The following is a 19,271-nucleotide window of genomic DNA, read 5'->3' on the forward strand; positions in this document are numbered from 1 at the left end:
TAATATATATATATATATATATATTTAATATATCGATTAATTTAGAAATTTGGAAAGAAACGTGAATGAAAAAAAAAAAAAAAAAAAGAGAGAAAAGGAGGGAAAAGTTTATTTCGAACGCGTTTGTAAGCCGGATTTGTAAATATCCATTTTGCATTATACCATCCAACACCAAGCTCGTTATCCAATTAACCGCGTTACAAGCGTATTACACGTGTCCCACGGCTAAGTACGTGTCGCGATGAATCATCACCATTGATGACGTCTCCTTCGAGGAATTTCATTTCGAAAAATATTTTTTAACCTTTCTCGCACGACGTTTCCTTCCTTTTTTTTTTTTTTTTTTTTTTTTTTCGGTAAATTTTCTTCAACACAATTTAACAACGCGTTAAAAATAAAATACGAGAGAGAGAGAGAGAAATATTATATACGAATAATATAATCGAGAAGGGGATCGATCGATCGACACCTTCGTTATGTTACGCACCTGTTCGACACAATTTGCCGATCGAAATCGTGGAAAGAGAGACAGAGAGAGAGAGAGAGAGAGAGAAAGGAGAAAAACTCAAGTGAACAATGTCCAATCACATGTTTACTCGCGTGTTTTTTACTCGTGCAGAGATTCGCAGTCGACGTCCGTCTTGATCCCTCTCGCGTTTTCACCAACGTTTCTTTTTTTTTTATCCACGAGAGAAAGAGAGAGGGGGGAGGGGGAGGAGGAGGAGAGAGAGAGAGAGAGAGAAAGAGAGAGAGAAAGAAAAGAAATGAAAACGGATTAATAACCGAGCGAGGCGAACTGGAAGGCAGGTGAGGCGAGGCACTTTTAGTCGACGGCACGTTATCTTGTTACAGATACGCCGCTCAGATATCTTTCGATAAAGAGTAGAGGTGTAATATACGCATGTGCTGCACACATGGGGAGAGAGAGAGAGAGAGAAAGAGAGAGAGAGAGAGAGAGAGAGAGAGACGCAGGTAAATACCTCGTATCACGAAACGAAATATATTTACGAGGCGTAACATTTATGTGTCGATTACCTGCGAGATAATAAGGGGGATTTTTGAATGTTGATCGATGTTGATCGGGTAGGTGGAGATTTTATCGATGGTGTAAGTGAAAATCTGTAAATCGAGAGAAAGAGAGAGAGAGAGAGAGAGAGAGAGAGAGAGGTTTTTCTCGCCACTTTTTTCTTCTATTAATTTTAATCTTAATAGCTTTTTTCGAAAAATTGATGGATAAATTTATTTTTTTTTAAGTAAAAGGAATCGTGTGTGTAAATTTATAATTAAGATTAAATTTAATTTTCGTGGAAATTATTAAACGAGGGTAATTTTTTAAATATTATAATTGCCAAGTTGATTGAGATGGTGTACATTTATTTTTTAATGTCGTTATAAATAACGTCATTATTGAAAGATAATTCAATAGAAATTTTCGCAAAAATTATCTTTCGATTCTTATTCTTTCGACGAGCACTTAGAATTAATGATAAGAAAATTATCAGTGTGCAACGGGAGACGCTTATTAGCTAATCTACAGGAATCTACACGAACACGAATGTATCAATCAATAAAAAAGATTCGATGAGTCAAATATTACGAATATTACTTTAGATAAAAGATAAAAAAGAAACGTGAACTAATCCTTGAACTATGAAACACTCGATGCAATATAGATATAGATTTATCGATTCCATTCAATTTATAGAAAAAAAAAAAAAAAAAAAAAAAAAAGGAAAAACGAAAATGTCGAAACTTTTTTCAAAAGTTGAAAAATCTTCTAGATTCGTCGATTCGAGAGTCAAAGATACAATTGATACAATTTCTTGATACGTAACTCACTCACGCCATCTACGACCATATTATTAAATTCCAAGCATTTCGAATTTCCTTCCTTTGGTTGCATTATCGATGCACGTAACTCGCTCGTGTCATTTACGACTCGAATTAAAACGATTACAAAAAAAAAAGTAGTAGTTGTTGCTTGAAATTTCTTCACCTAAATCCTACAAAAATCCTTTAAAAAATTGGCAAATTACTTAAAAAAAAAATCTACGTCGCACAACTTATACATGGCCAATTTCGTATTCCACGCTGATTAAAATTCTAAAACGTCGAAGAAGCGATCCCGAAAGCGTCCAATTTGGAAAATGGCACGAGTCCGGTTTCTTTCCGGAGAAAGAGAGAGAGAGAGAGAGAGAGAGAGAGAGAGAGAGAGAGAGAGAGAGAGAGAGAAACGGTTCGAGAAAGGAGTTAGCACGCTTAAGCACACTTAAGTCAGCGCCATAAGAAAATGACGAATGCCAATTAGCATATGAAAAGCTTCCCTCCGTTCACCAGGTTCGGTTGGCCGAGCGCACCTCGACGCTTGGGTGGGGTTGTTCCTTGGTACGGGACGCTTGGCAGGGCGATCACGTTTTTGAATATTAAGGGCAGGATTACACCGAGGGCTTAACGCGCGAAATTTAGTCCGGCGGAGCCAGAAACGAAAAGAAATCACCCTTAAGACCCGTGGTGGAGAGGAATGGTGGAGACACGGGGAAAATCGGAAAGGAGAGGGACGTAGGGGGGAATCTTTTTCTTCTTAGCTCAATCAACCGCTCTCCTCTCGGATGATAAATGAATCGGTCGGAATTTTGAAATGAAATTGGAATTGGATTAGGTTGGAGTGAAACGATCAGATTTAATGGAGAATATAATTTTGATAACTATAAATTCTTTTCTTAATAAATCAGAATTTCGAAATATGGAATTGGAAATTAGAACGTGACGAGGGAAAAGAGAAATTTCGAAAATAATAAGAAAATTTTTTTTTACGAATCGATCGAATTTTGAAACGTGAAATTGAATTAAGTTGGATGAGATTTAATTTCGATAATTATATTTTAGTTTAAAAGTATATAGAAAAAATTTTTTCTTAACCGTAAATAAATATCGTATTTCGAAACGAATGAAATCGAATCAGATCGAAACGTGGTAATTTTGATCGATACGATATTGTAAAAATGTGCTAATTATTTTTATGATTTATAAAAATCTATTCGATAATTATTTTCCGCCATATTTGAGTATATCAACAGAGATTTGTTAAAGAATATTTACAATTATGGAATTGTTCCGATTGCTAAAAATATAATAAACGCAAGCGAAGATATTCTTTAAGAAAATTGATGATTACAAATGAATACATTCATAATCAACATATTACGGATGAATTCAGAACACGAAAATCTGAAAAAAAAAAATCCACGCACGTAAACACACGATTCCCGATACGATCTTGTTTTCATGTCACAGTTTGTTACGTATCGTTTTTATGTTTCCTTACCTTCAAAGAAATTGCTCGAACTGACCACCTCTCGATTCGATAAAGGTGTGAATACTTCTTATCGTGGATCGTCGAACGAGTTCGAAGAATGGATATTGCACGACGTTTCATAATAACCACTAGCACGATAAACACATCTTACTTCAGTGAAAACTGTCTCAATACTAATTGCTTCATTCATAATACGATACCCGGGACGGTGTTTACATATTCGTTCGATTTCATAACCTTCGAGTTTTGCAGAAAACTAGTGAACCAATATATATCCAGTTATATTTATTATTACATCTAACACGAAGAAAGTGACCACGACGCGAAGAGAGAGAGAGAGAAAAAGAAAGAGAGAAAAAATAACTACGACACGAAGGAGAGGTTATGTCGAGCCTAGTGACATACGAAAAAACGTATATTTCTCTAACGAAATCAAGCATACGAAATATTGAAAGATATTGAAAAAACATCTTTGAGAATATTACTTTTTTTTCTTTAATCTAAAATAATATTATTTAAGTTGAAAAGAAAATAAAAAGATTTAATTTTACAGACGAACGAATTCGATAGATGGGATAAATATACATTATACACGTATTACTAGTAACGAGTGATTGGTATTCTGGACGGTCCCTTCGAGGAGCCACGGTAATATTCCACGTTCATAACGATCGCAAGTATGACATAACTGAAATATAGAAATGTATTTATACGCGCGTATACGTAAGTACATCTATAGATATCTCACGTAGGAGGATGCACGCTTTCCATTAGCAGAGTAAGTGACCACTGGCTACCATTTTCTTTGATGTCGGTTAATTTACTAATAACATCGGTTCCACCGGTCACTCTTCGTCCACCCTCTAAATATTTGTATCGCCAACATATCGACTTGTCCTCGTGTAATTAAGCTACATTATTATTATTTGAGTGGAACCAGATAGCCAGAGGAAAAAGACCAAAATTTCATGAACTCAGGAATGAATTTTCCCACCACGGTGCTAAACTCCCGGATAAATTTCCACTTTATCGATTGTACTCGCGCATTCGTTGCTTCATTAATTTCATTTATAAACATAAACTTTTTTCTCTTGGATATATATCTACTATATTATATACTCCATATTATATTATTTACTCCATATCAATGCTACGGATATTCCTGGATATACAATATCTGCATCAATATCGTATATCTACAAATTTCTTACGCTATTTTTCTTTCTTAACTTTCCAGAACATTAAAAAAAAAAAAAAAACTTTCAAAAGATTCCAACCGAGAAAATTCTAAAAAAAAAAAAAAAAAAAAAAAATTCTAAAAAACTCCTTCCCTTTACGATTTTCTCACGCGTTTTCAACCGAGAACATTCATAAAGCGTATAATCTGAAAAGTGCAAGAGAAAAAAAGAGAAGCATAGGTATCTCTAGAAGAGGGTTGAAAATCACGGACAGCCGTCTGAGGAATATAGAGGGTGGGAGGGGGGAGGGGGCACCAGTTCGGGCGATCTTAGCGGAGGATTACGTAGAATTAAATCCTTGGACGGGGGCGTGCCCCCGTAACACTTAATTTTTCCCCCGATTTTTTAATCTCCCGGTAAATATCGTCCCATTCTCTCTCCCTCTCTCTTTCTCTCTCTCTTTCTCTTTCTCTTCCATTCAGCCATCCGCGCCCTTCTTCCTCTCTCTTTCTCTCTCTCTCTTTCTTACCATCGTCAAAGGAGAGGAACCCATTTAAAAACCTCATCAATGCTTAAGCCCCCCTGCGCTACCATAGGAACTAATCCCTCCTATTTTAACGCAAGAACGAAGGTGAGAGAAGGAGCGCGGAGAAGGAAGGAGGAGGGGGAGGGGGAGGAGTACGCGCTTTTAAAAGTAAGACTCCGCCTTTATTAGTAGATACAACAGTTTTATTTCCACCGAAAAAAAGGCGAAGGAGGATAGAGATAGAGGAAGGGAGAGGAGAAAGGATTGCTGTCCCTCGTTCAACTTCTAAAGAGAAAGAGAGAGAGAGACAGAGAGAGAGAGAGAGAGAGTTCTTAAACTCTCGAGAACGAGGCCCTCGTCTTCGTGAAACGAGCTTAACCAATGCTACGACACATTTCAGACACGCCTAATTGGCAGGCTGGCTGCCTCTGTCAACCGCGCAAAAACTGGTGTAACGCGCCTCCTATACTTCGAAACATTAACGATCGCGTAATCGACGTATATCCTCGTTTCTATATTCGCGAATTTTCCGTTCCGTTGTGATTGAAATTTCTTTTTTTTGCTTTTTGTTCGAAGATTTTATTAAAATTAGTTTCAACTTTTATTTTTATCGTCTTGTGATAATCGTGATTAGTATCTTGATTATTATTAATCCTTTGAAACGCTTACAGTTTTTTGAAACGCTTACAGACATTTTCATAAAATTTTTAAATACAACGAATATTTTCGACTTGTCAAGAGAAAGAAATTATATTATGTGTGTTTCGATAAAAAAAAAAGTGAAAGATAAAAGGATTAAGATGGATAATCATTTCATAACATGGAAATAACCTCGAGAAAACATTTTTCACGAGGTTAGGTTAAGTTTATACCTAGGGGCAATTGTAATATGCTTTAAACTGTTAATAGAGTATCGTTTGGTGATAATCGTAATTAGTATCTCGATTATTATTAACCCTTTGAGATATTTACAGTAGCATTTTCATAAAACTTTTAAAATATAACGAATATCTTCGACTTACCAAGAGAAAAGAATTACGATATTATGTGTGTTTCGATGAAAAAAAAAAGTGAAAGATAAAAGGATTAAGATGGATAACCACTTTATAATGGAAATAGAAAACACTTTTCACAAGATTAGGTTGAGTACTTAGGAGCAATTGTAATTGTAATACGCTTTAAATTGTTAATAGAGTATCGCCTAGTGATAATCGTAATTAGTATATCGATTATTATTAATCCTTTGAAATGCTTACAGTGACATTTTCATAAAACTTTTAAATGCAACGAATATTTTCGACTTGCCAAGAGAAAGGAATTACGATATTGTATGTGTTTCGATGAAAAAAAAAGTGAAAGATAAAAGGATCAAGATGGATAACCACTTCATAATGGAAATAGAAAATACTTTTCACGAGGTTAGGTTAAGTTTGTACCTAAGAGCAACTTTAATACATTTTAAACTGTTAATAGAGTATCGTCTGGTAATAATCGTAATTAATATCTCGATTATTATTAATCCTTTGAGACGCTTACAGTGACATTTTCATAAAACTTTTATATCGAATATATCGAATATCTTCGACTTGCTAATAGAAAGGAATTACGATATTATGTGCATTTCGATAAAAAAAAAAGCGAAAGATAAAAGGATCGATGCATAAACACTTCATAATGGAAATAATAGAAAACACTTTTCACAAGGTTAGGTTAGGTTCGTATCTAGGGGCAACTGTAATACGCTTTAAACTGTTAATAGAGTATCGTGGTACGGTGTTTGGCTGCGGTTGAATCTCAAGTGTTGGGCTAACATTCATGATGAAATTAATCTGGAAGCGGGAGGCCGATCGTGGGGGTGTAGCCACCGGTTAAAAAGCTTCCGGTGGGCTCCATCCATCCCACAGGTTTGCTGCCCCCTTCCTCGTTGACCTCGACCCTTTCCATTCGTGGGATTCGTTCCAACACTCGGCCCTCTGTATTCACGAATGCCCGTCTGGAACTCCGACTTTGACCCACCCCTCCCCCAGATGACCACTTGTCGACAGTAACCCTATGCGTCCATGAACCGTTAAAGGGTGTCTTTTTTTTTTTTTGTTTGTCATTGATGATCATTTACGAAGAAAGTAAAACTCGATGGATTGAATATATATATATATATATATTTTTTTATTTTTGGAATTTTTTCAAGCAAAGAAAATAATGATTGAATTTTGTATCGATTTATTATATAAAATGTTTTGTCGAGTATCGTCAATGATCATTTGCAACAAGAATTAGATATTTGATGATATTCGATTGAATATATATATTTAATATTTTTTATTGAAATTTTTTCAAATAAGATTCGATGGATATATATTTGATAATTTTTATTGGAATTCTTTCAAGGAAGGTAAATAAAATAATTAAATTTTTATTTCGTATTTTCTATCAATTTACTATGTACACTGTTTTGTCGAATATCGTCAATAATCATTTGTTAGAAGAGTGAAATTCGATGGACGATTAAATATATATATTTAATATTTTTTATTGGAATTTTTTCAAAGGAGGAAAATAAAATAATGATTAATAAAATTCGACGATATTCGATGGATATATATTTACTATTTTTTATTGGAATTCTTTCAAAAGAGAAAAGTAAAACAATAATTAAATTTCTATTTAGTATTTTTCATTTATTTACTATATTATTAACATTATTTTATCGAATATTGTCAATGATTATTTGCAAGAAGAATGAGATAAACGATTGAATATACATTCTTAATCGACTTAAGAATCGATTCAACCATACATATCGTTAGATTAAATTAATTTTTTATAGTTTTATATTTTCCCCCGTCACCATTCGCGAGATAAGAATATAATTTCATCGATTTACGTTATTTTTTACAGATCACGTGGTAGACGCATACCTTTCAACTTTTCAACGAATTTTACAATAATCTTACCTCTCTTCCCTCTTCCTTAACAGAAACACAGGTTTCCCCGAGAGAAAGCATCGATGAGATAACCGCTGGGGGACGAAAGCTCAACGCGACAATAGCCACTCAACCGCCCCAACCCCTCCCCAACTTCCGATCTATTTCTCATCGAAGCCAACGCAAAGATGGATGGATGGATCGAGATACAACAATCTTCATATCTCGATAAATCGTTCGAGCACATTTTTCTTTTTTTTTTATCATCTCTCCATCCCAACCTCCAACCTCCAAAATTTTCCTCGACTTTTCATTCGCTTTCACATTTTAAAAATTCCACGAATCGCTCGTAAAAAAAAAAAAAAAAAGAGATAGAAAAACTTCGAAAGTAAACTTCGAAACGACCGATCGATAAATTAACCGAGAAAAAAAACGAAAGAACGATTGAATTTGCCTCTGTCGCCAATTTTCCACCCCCTTTTTTCGGAGAAGAGGGAATAATTAGGCGAACAAACAAACAAACAAACAAACAGAAAAAAGAGAGAGAGAGAGAGAAATCCCTTCGACTCCCTTATAGGGAAAGACGAAATACCGACGGGCGCATCTTTCTTCCCCCCCCCCTGCCCCCCTTCTCCCTCCCCCTGCCCCCCTTGGTGATTTTTCACGAATAAAAAGTAAGAGTTTTACGAATCGACACGCGCACGCGTACAGACGAGGGGGGGGAGGGGGAGGGGGGAGAGAAACCGCGTTTCTGATAATTGGCAAGGGATCTTTTTTTTCCAAGGGTTCCATCTCTTTCCACCCCTTCCCCCCTTCCCCCCTTCCCCCCTTCTCCCTTCCCCCACAAAGGGAAACGAAACATCGCGATCTCATCGCGCACACTTTTCTTCGCGTTTGAAGATTATGCACATTCTAGGGGGGAGGGGGAGGGGGTGGGAAAACACGGCGATATTTATTTTATACGCTCGATACGCGGACAGACACGGGTTCTGGATGAGGGCAGAGGTTCGCAACTCGTTCGATGGATATATCTGTTCACCCCTTTTTTCTTTTTTTTTTTTTTTTTTTTTTTTTTTCCCCTAAAACATTGGTTTGTTCGAACAAATCTAAAGAAAAGATCGATTCGACGAGGAATCGAAGAAGAGGAATCTAGGGTTTAAATGGAGAAACAAAATTGAAAGTTGACGAAAAAGTTTTATACGATGTTGTAAATCAAAGGGTATACACGATGTATAATGGTAACTTACCTTTGTGGATGCATTTTCAAATTTTCCGAGACGGTGTCGCCCTCTTCTGAGTTTAACAAAATAATCTCGTTCGAATGTAATAAATCGAATAATAAAAATAACACGTCTCGTCAGATTCTCGTTAAAGAGGGAAAATTTACCCCATCCATTTTTTTTTGGATTTTTCCAACAAGCTTTTCCACATTTCTTTCTTAAATAATCGAGCGAGAGAGAGAGAGAGAGAGAGAGAGAGAGAGAGAGGATGGGAAGATTGGACGAGCGTTTCAAAAGGGGGCCGTGATTGGGAGTGGGAGGGGGAGGAGGGGAGAGGGAAAAAAAAAAAAGGTTGGTTGGTTGGGAAATACTGTTCCTGCGGTATTTGAATGGGGGTATAAGAGAGAGGAGGGCTGTGGTGCAGTCTGGTATCGACGAGATCGACGGGGGATGGGGGTGGGATGGGGGAGGGGAGGGGAGGGGACGGGGGCGACTCCGCCGCCGGATGTCTTTGCTCTACTACGCTTTACTTTTTATTTATCGCCGTGAAAGAAGGAATTCACGACGCCGGCTCGCGGATTTTTCGCGAGAAAGGGAGACGTCGATGATATAAAAAGCACAAGATTCCCCCTTTCCTCCCCCCTTTCCTTACCATCGTTTCGAATCAAAGCCGCCTATCCATTTTAAAAAAAAAATATTATAACTCGATAAATTTTTCGAGCAATTTTCCGCAAATTTCCATCTTCCATTTTCCGCAATTTGCAAATTTTCTAAATTTTTTTTTTTTACTTATCTTATTTGCATATCATCGTTATACACGTAATTTTAAGTAAGTAGCGAACGGTAATTAAGTATCGTACAACAAGCGACGACGTTTTATCGGTTAAAATTCTACCGAATTATTTTTTATCCAATAATCATTGATAAAATATTTTCACTAATCTCAATCGTAATTTAAAAATATATACTGCGCGAACAAATATTCGCAATACAAGTTTCGATCCATCGAAGAAGAAACGAATGATTGAGTTAAAAAAATAGGTAAATTACAAGCTACATATATTCATAATAGATTCATTTTTTCAGACGCTTTAACTGTGGGTACATTTTAGCACAGCCGATCGCTTTAAACGCAAAAAGAAATATTTTACTAAAAAATGTCGTAACATTGGACAATATAATTCTAATTGTTTTATTTTGAATTACAAAATGTGTAAAGAATGAGAAAGTAATCATATAAAATTTTCTTAAAATATCTATGAATATATCAATAAATCTTGAAAAAAAAAAACAAAAAATGTAGTTTTATGCAAAAAAGACTAAGATAATTACATCTATTTAATTTATAGTTTATTTCATAAATTTTTAATATAAAAATTAATAAATTAATTAAACTACTTTAATTTATTAAAATCTTTATGTCTAAATTAAATTTATTTTTAAAAAAAACTAGATATCGATAAATTCGTTTAACATTTAATTTCTAAATTTATATTTATAATTTTAACGCAACAAAAGGAAAATATTATAAATCTGGCTCTCTTATTTTCGAGATCATTAAATTTTTAATTAATTTTAATCAATCCTGATACAAAAAGTACAAAATCAAATTCTACTTTTTATCATTTAACAATCAAGAGGTTAAGAGGTTAAAAGACTTCTTTTATTTTACTTTCACTTCAATAATATATACAAGCCGTACATACAGTTGTTTGTTATTGCCCAAAAATTAACACGTTCTTTACATACTGCCTATAATTTTATTATGTAGTTTATTTAAATATAATTAAAAATATAAAACACAATTAAAAGGTTAACCGGTAGATTCGAGCATTACATTTTCTCGATCCGTGCGCATCTCGCTGTGACACGTGCGATCGCACGGTGGCGCCATCGAATCAGAATTAAACCGAGGAGTGTCCCGGGGCCAGTGAATCCTGGCCGCGTTGGCCTTCCTTCGTTCGGGAAAGGATTGGAATCCTACTTAATTTTGGGGAGGTCGGTCGATCCAGGAAAGAAAAGAAAACGGTGGAGGACGAGGAAGGAAGGGGTTAACTTCTAATTGTTTTGTTAAATGACGCGCGAGTAAGAATCCCGGGGAGGGCTTAAGCCCGAAAGCGAGCGCCACCCGGCTTCCTTCCACTCCCCCGCCCTCTCCTCTTCTTCCTGCTTTCTTTCTCTTCCTATCCCCTCCTCCTCCTTCTCCTTCTCCCTCTCCTTCTCCTCGCCTCTCCGCCGCCTTTAATTCTTAGCTTTATTCTCTTCTAAGACTCTCTCTTAATTTCTTATTTTCTCCCTCCACCGAGCACTATCTTACCTTTTCGCAATTTATACCCCCCCAGAGTGGCGGAGAGGAGAGAGAGAGAGAGAAAGACAGAGAGGCCACTGAATGCCAGGCTTAAGCAGACAATGCTTCGCTTTCAAACGCCGGCTTCCAAGACCTTTCTTTCGCATTAGATACTTTAATTCTTTAAACGTGTCTTCCCACTGGCTCGGATCCACCGCCTCCGTCCTTTCCTACGTAACCTCTTCCTGCGAAACCATCGTATCGATCGATGATGAGGGATCTCTCTCTATGTTTTTTTTCTTTTTTTTTTTTTTTTTTTTTTGATATTTATTCGCATTAGATCGTATTAGGTGAAATTACCGTTTTTCTTCGGTCGGAAGAAAATCTTTGTTCATCCATGGGAATATGTAAGCCGGTTTATTTGCTTTTAACTGATCTTTTTCTAGTACGAGATTTTCGATCATGTTTTATAAAAAATTTGGTGGTTTCGGCGCGAAGAAATTCTTCGAATTACACACAATTCTATTATATTTTATCTTTTTGAAAATGTAAATGGAGGGACAAGCGATAATCGAAATATTTGGTGGAAATAATGCGAAAAAGAATAATAATTATGAAGGATATTTATTTTATAGGATATTTACTTTATTTTATTCTTCGTTAGAGGTATTTTTTTTTTTTTTTTACATCAAATATAAATAAATTTGTTTCTTAATCTTTGTCGATAAGTTTCGTGGAATTGTTACATCTTGATTTCATTTTAAAATCTTCTTCTGGGAATTTTTCAGGAAGGCGTTTTCCTTTCTTTTTTTTTTTTTTTTTTTTATTTTAAAATTTTGCGCGTTCGGTTTCGAAAGATTTACTTTCGGAAGAGTATTTATTTGTGTAGAACCACTAATACGTTGAGATGGCGTGGTGAAAGGATGTTACTTAAGGCGGAAACTATCGAATAACCGTCAAACGTTACGGCGCAGATAGTCGACAATGAGTAGTTGTCGAACCCTTCGGAAACGTCGTGCAACGAGTGACCTAGACCCCAGAAGATACGAAACTGACAAAAGATCACGCGCTAATGTATGAATTCGGTCACAATTATCGTACAAAATTGTGTAAAATATTTATCCTCGCTTGTTGGAATTTATTATAATAAATTGAAAATTGAAAAAGTTTTGCATCATGTATACTTCAACAACAAAAATTTGAACAACGGTGGAAAAGGAATTACAGAAGCGACCACAGATTTCTCCATATCCGTTCGATTTGAAGACGAATTGAAATTATTGAGCCATTTCGAAGAACCTCTACTTATTAAATTAATTAAATTAATACAAAAATGTGAGTCATCGATTCTCTCGTTGAAAATTGGGCAACGATGGAAAGAAGCTTCCTCCATTTCCGTTTTAAAAAGACAAATTGCAAATTATTTCAAAAAATCTTTACTTATTAATTTTATTCAAAAATATCACCGATTCTGTCGTTGAAAATTGGACAACGATGGAAAGAAGCTTCCTCCACTTCCGTTTTAAGAAGACAAATTGCAAATTATTGCTATTTCTCTATTTATCAAATTTAATTAAAAATTGAAAAATATGAGTCACTGATTCTTTCGTTGATTATAAAACTTTGAACAACGATGGAAAAAAAATTGTAGAGATTTCTCCATGTTTTACGAAGACAAAATTATTGGGTTATTTCAAAAAACTTCTACTTATTAAATTAATACAAAAATTTTCATCGATTCTCTCGTTGAAAATTGGACAACGATGGAAAGAAGCTTCCTCCACTTCCGTTTTACGAAGAGAAATTGCAAATTATTGGGTTATTTCAAAAAACCTCTACTTAATTTTATTCAAAAAACTTCTACTTAATTTTATTCAAAAATATCACCGATTCTGTCGTTGAAAATTGGACAATGATGGAAAGAAGCTTCCTCCACTTCCGTTTTACGAAGAGAAATTGCAAATTATTGGGCTATTTCAAAAAATCTCTATTTATTAATTTTATTCAAAATTATTATCGATTCTGTCGTTGAAAATTGGACAACGATGGAAAGAAGCTTCCTCCACTTCCGTTTTACGAAGAGAAATTGCAAATTATTGGGTTATTTCAAAAAACCTCTACTTAATTTTATTCAAAAAACTTCTACTTAATTTTATTCAAAAATATCACCGATTCTGTCGTTGAAAATTGGACAACGATAGAAAAAAAGCTACTGGAAAGAAGCTTCCTCCACTTCCGTTTTAAAAAGACAAATTGCAAATTATTGGGTTATTTCGAATTTCGAAAAACTACTTATTAAATTAATACAAAAATGTGAGTCATCGATTCGTTGAAAATTGGACAACGATGGAAAAAGAAGCTTCCTCCACTTCCGTTTTACGAAGACAAATTGCAAATTATTGGCCCATTTCAAAGAATCTCTATTTATTAAATTAATCGACAAATCGATTATAAAACATTGAACAACTATGGGAAAAGAGACCACGTTCTAATATATGAATTCGATCACAATTGTCGTACAAAATTGTGCAAAAACCTGTAAAGACCCTTGCTTAAAATTTATTATTATAATTGAAATTCGACAAAACCGATTATACACAAAACTTTTGAACAACGATGGAAAAAGAATTACAGAAGCTTCCTCCGCGTTCAAATTCCACACAGGACACAAATTTATCCTGCGAAATTTCGAATTTCAAAGAACTTCTACTTATTAAATTAATAGAAAAACGTGAGTCACCGATTCTCTCGTTGAAAATTGGACAATGATGGAAAAAGGGCTACAAAAGTTTCCTTCACCTTGTGTTTCCTTCCTTCCTTGTCTGTTTTACGAAAACAAATTGCAAGTAATTGAGTCATTTCAAAGAATTTATTAAATTAATACAAAAACATGAGTCATTTTCTCGTTGAAAACCGATTATAAAAACATGGAAAAAGAAGTATTGCTCTTTCTCCAAAAAAGCTTCCTCCAAATTCCACGAGGACAAATTGCAAATTTATCCTGCGAAATTTCAAAGAACTTTTACTTGTTAAATTAAATAAAATATTATTAAAAATATTATTAAATTAAATAGAAAAACGTGAGTCAACGTGATGCTCTCGTTGAAAACTTTTTGATTATAAAACATTGAACAACGATGGAAAATAACTACTTTCTCCGTGTCCAAATTTCACAAAGAAAAATTGCAAATTATCGAGCCATTTCAAAAAATTTTTATTTATTAAATTAATACAAAAATGTAAATCATCGATTCTCTGGAAAATTCTCTGGAAAATTGAACAAAGATGGAAAAAGAACTGCAGAAGCTTCCTCCACGTTCAAATTCCACGAAGAAAAATTGCAAATTTATCCTTAAAAATTTCACAAAAACGTGAGTCACTTCTCATTGAAAATTATAAAACTTCGAACAACGATGAAAAAAAAAAATTACAGAAGCTTTCTCTGCGTCCAAATTCCACGAAGAAAAATTGCAAATTTATTATTATTTCCTTGGAAATTTCGAATTTCACAAAAACGTGAGTCACTTCTCATTGAAAATTATAAAACTTCGAACAACGATGGAAAAAGAATTACAGAAGCTTTTTCTCTAAATTCCACGAAGAAAAATTGCAAATTTATTATTATTTCCTTCGAAATTTCAAATTTCACAAAAACGTGAGTCACTTCTCATTGAAAATTATAAAACTTCGAACAACGATGGAAAAAGAATTACAGAAGCTTTCTCTGCGTCCAAATTCCACGAAGAAAAATTTTATTATTATTTCCTTCGAAATTTTAATTTATTATTATTTTCTTGGAAATTTCAAATTTCACAAAAACGTGAGTCACCGATTCTCTCATTGAAAATTATAAAACTTCGAACAACGATGGAAAAAGAATTACAGAAGCTTTCTCTGCGTCCAAATTCCACGAAGAAAAATTTTATTATTATTTCCTTCGAAATTTCAATTTATTATTATTTTCTTGGAAATTTCGAATTTCACAAAAACGTGAGTCACTTCTCATTGAAAATTATAAAACTTCGAACAATGATGAAAAAAGAATTACAAAAGCTTTCTTTTCTCTCTAAATTCCACGAAGAAAAATTTATTATTATTTCCTTCGAAATTTCGAATTTCACAAAAACGTGAGTCACTTCTCATTGAAAATTATAAAACTTCGAACAACGATGAAAAAATAATTATAGAAGTTTTCTCTCTAAATTCCACGAAGAAAAATTGCAAATTTATTATTATTTCCTCCGAAATTTCAAATTTCACAAAAACGTGAGTCACTTCTCATTGAAAATTATAAAACTTCGAACAACGAAAATTGAAAATTATAAAACTTTGAACATTGAAAATTATAAAACAACGATGGAAAAATAGGAAAGAAGCTTCCCCCAAATTCCATAACCATGCACAAATCCCACCTTTATCTCGTGCGAAATAAAATTTCGAAGAATTCCAGAAGCCAATTTCCGCTTCGCTCGACTCCTCGATCTCTCTATTTCTTCGCTACCAGCCAAATAATACCCTCCCTTCCCCTCTCGATCCTTCGATCCTCCTCTCGATACCTACGAGCCGGCGACCAACGTAAACTGCCATAATTATTCGATACCTCTTGACACACCTAATTGGACAACTTGGTAAATGGCAGAGAGAGCGGAAGAGAGCGGCAAGATGGTGGAGAGATGCGGGAAGAAGTTGGTGGTAAAGGGAGGTGGGGGGGGAGAGAGGGAGAGAGACGGTACGCTGACCGTCCGATTTTCTACCTCGGCCATCGAATGGGCCAAGCATCGGCACGTAATGGCCACTTTGAGGGCACGCCATAAGCTTTTCCCAAAGAGAGACGAACCTAAGTGGTCTTACACCGACGTTTCCATCCGAGAGATACTTACTTTGCCTATCCGCAATATGACCTAACCTCTCGCTCCCCTCCCGTTTCTCGTTCCCCCTCCACCTCTCCATCCTCCTCTTTAAAGGGAGAAATCCAAATTTTTTTCCAATTTATCCATTTTTTCCATGATCGAGTATATAGATAGGAAACGATGAAGGAATTGAAGAAATTGTTTTTGGAAATTCTTTGGAATAAACTGTGGATAAATTGGAAATTGGAGAATTAATATTCGGAAGATTTAATTCATCGTTGATTTCGATCGAATGTCGAGGACGAAGAAATAAATGAAATTCGAGAATTCGTAATATTATTGAATTATCGTTGATTTCGATCGAATTCGAGGATCAAGGCATTGTTTTTCGAAATTCGAGGGATTCTTGGAAGTAGAATAAACTGTGGATATATATAATAAATTGGAAATTGGAGAATTAATATTCGTCTGAATTTCGAAAGATTTAATACATCGTTGATTTCGATCAAATGTCGAGGATCAAGGCAAACGATGGAATGTTTTTGGAAATTCTTGGAAGGGAATAAACTGTGGATAAATTGGAAATTGGAGAATTAATATTCGTCTGAATTTCGAAAGATTTAATTCATCGTTGATTTCAATCGAATGTCGAGGACGAAGAAATAAATGAAATTCGAGAATTCGTAATATTATTGAATTATCGTTGATTTCGATCGACTTCGAGGATCGAGGCAACGATGAAATGAAATTATTTTTCGAAATTCTTGGAAAGGAATAAACTGTGGATAAATTGGAAATTGGAGAATTAATATTCATCTGAATTTCGAAAGATTTAATACATCGTTGATTTCGATCGAATTCGAGGATCGAGGCAACGAAGAGAATGAAATTGTTTTTCGAAATTCGAGGATTCTTGGAAGTAGAATAAACTATGGATATATATAATAAATTGGAAATTGGAGAATTAATATTTTGAATTTCGAAAGATTTAATACATCGTTGATTTCGATCAAATGTCGAGGATTAAGGCAACGAAGAGAATGAAATTGTTTTTCGAAATTCGAAAGATTCTTGGAAGGGAATAAACTGTGGATAAATTGGAAATTGGAGAATTAATATTTTGAATTTCGAAAGATTTAATATATCGTTGATTTTGATCGAATGTCGAGGATCAAGGCAATGAAGAGAATGAAATTGTTTTTCGAAATTCGAAGGATTCTAGGGGAATTCGAGGGGAAGTAGAACGAACTGTGGATAAATTGGAAATTGGAGAATTCTTAACTCTTTGCACTCTTTAATTTTTTTTTTTTTTTTTTTTTACCTAGCAACAATTGCATTAATTCATTTACAAAAAGGATCTAAAAAGAGGGTCTCAATAAAATTGAATTGAAAATAAAATTGAAAATTGTATAAAGTGTTAGAAAGTATCTGAAAGAAAAGAAAAACATTTTAAATTATTTTAGAAGTTGCTTGTATAATGTCGAGTCTAGCTCATTGGAGTTTGTGTAAGAAATGTGACGTCGAATTATAAGGGTCGAGTTATAAGAGTCTTAAGGGTTAATATTCGTTATTGTTATCCCTTATGTCCGAATCTCGAAAGTTTCGATCGTGATTCGAGGGATTCTTAGAACTAATCATGGTTAAATTAAAATTTTCACAATTCTTAATATTCGTTACTTTTATCATTTCGAAAGCTTCGATCATAATGGTGATTCTAGGGATTCCCAGAATTATGAACGAACCGTGCCTAAATTAAAAATTAGAAAATTCTTAATATTATCACCTTATTCTTATCACCTCGAAAGCTTCGATCGTAATGGTAATTCGAGGGATTCTTAAAACTAATCATGGCTAAATTAAAAATTCTTAATATTCATTACTTTTATCATTCGAATCTCGAAAGCTTCGATCGCAATGGTGATTCTAGGGATTCCCAGAACTACGAACGAACCGTGCCTAAATTAAAAATTCGAAAATTCTTAATATCTCTTATTCTTATCATCTCGAAAGCTTCGATCGCAATGGTAATTCGAAAAATTCTTAAAACTAATCATAACTAAATTAAAAAAATTCCACAATTCTTAATATTCGTTATTGAATCATCGATTTCAAATCTCGAAAGCTTCGATTGCGATCGTGATTCGAAGAATTCTTAAAACTAATAATGGCTAAATTAAAAATTCTTAAGATTCGTTACTGAATTATCGTCTGACTTTTTGTCTGAAAACTTCGATCGCAATGGTGATTCTAGGGATTCCCAGAACTACGAACGAACCGTGCCTAAATTAAAAATTCGAAAATTCTTAATATCCTTTATTCTTATCACCTCGAAAGCTTCGATCACAATGGTGATTCTAGGGATTCCCAGAATTACGAACGAACCATGCCTAAATTAAAAATTAGAAAATTCTTAATATTATCACCTTATTCTTATCACCTCGAAAGCTTCGATCGTAATGGTAATTCGAGGAATTCTTAAAACTAATCATGGTTAAATTAAAAATTCTTAATATTCATTACTCTTATCATCTCGAAAGCTTCGATCACAATGGTAATTCGAGAGATCCCTAGAGCTACGAACGAAATTAAAAATTCGAAAATTCTTAATATTCGTTACTGAATCATCGATTTCGAATCTCGAAAGCTTCGATCGCAATTATAATTCAAGGAATTCTTAAAACTAATCATGGCTAAATTAAAAATTCTTAAGATTACTAAATTATCATCCTAATCTCGAAAGCTTATATCACAATAGTGATTCGAAGAATTCTTAAAACTAATCATAACTAAATTAAAAAAATTCCACAATTCTTAATATTCGTTACTATTATCATTCGAATCTCGAAAGCTTCGATCACAATTGTAATTCGAGAGATTCTTAAAACTAATTATGGCTAAATTAAAAATTCTTAAGATTACTGAATTATTATCCGAATTATCATCCGAATCTCGAAAGCTTCGATCGCAATG

The 19,271-nt window shown here is 34.2% G+C and overlaps 1 protein-coding gene across 2 annotated transcripts in view; it reads right to left on the bottom strand.

Annotated features, from left to right (window-relative positions):
* The window catches only part of LOC122714185 (solute carrier organic anion transporter family member 1A5-like), an 8,861-nt gene extending 5,272 nt beyond the window's left edge, over positions 1-3,589 (bottom strand). The window contains exon 1 of one of the 2 annotated variants that reach the window (XM_043935318.1): positions 3,326-3,589. The gene's annotated coding sequence lies outside the window, so the exon portion shown is untranslated. Of the gene's footprint in view, positions 1-487; positions 808-3,325 lie in introns of those variants that run through there. The other variant, XM_043935317.1, reaches the window with a different exon arrangement.
* Positions 3,590-19,271: the final 15,682 nt, after the last annotated feature.

Source organism: Apis laboriosa, unplaced genomic scaffold, assembly GCF_014066325.1.
Source record: "Apis laboriosa isolate Shangri-la unplaced genomic scaffold, ASM1406632v1 scaffold28_cov147, whole genome shotgun sequence".
Taxonomy (NCBI): domain Eukaryota; kingdom Metazoa; phylum Arthropoda; class Insecta; order Hymenoptera; family Apidae; genus Apis; species Apis laboriosa.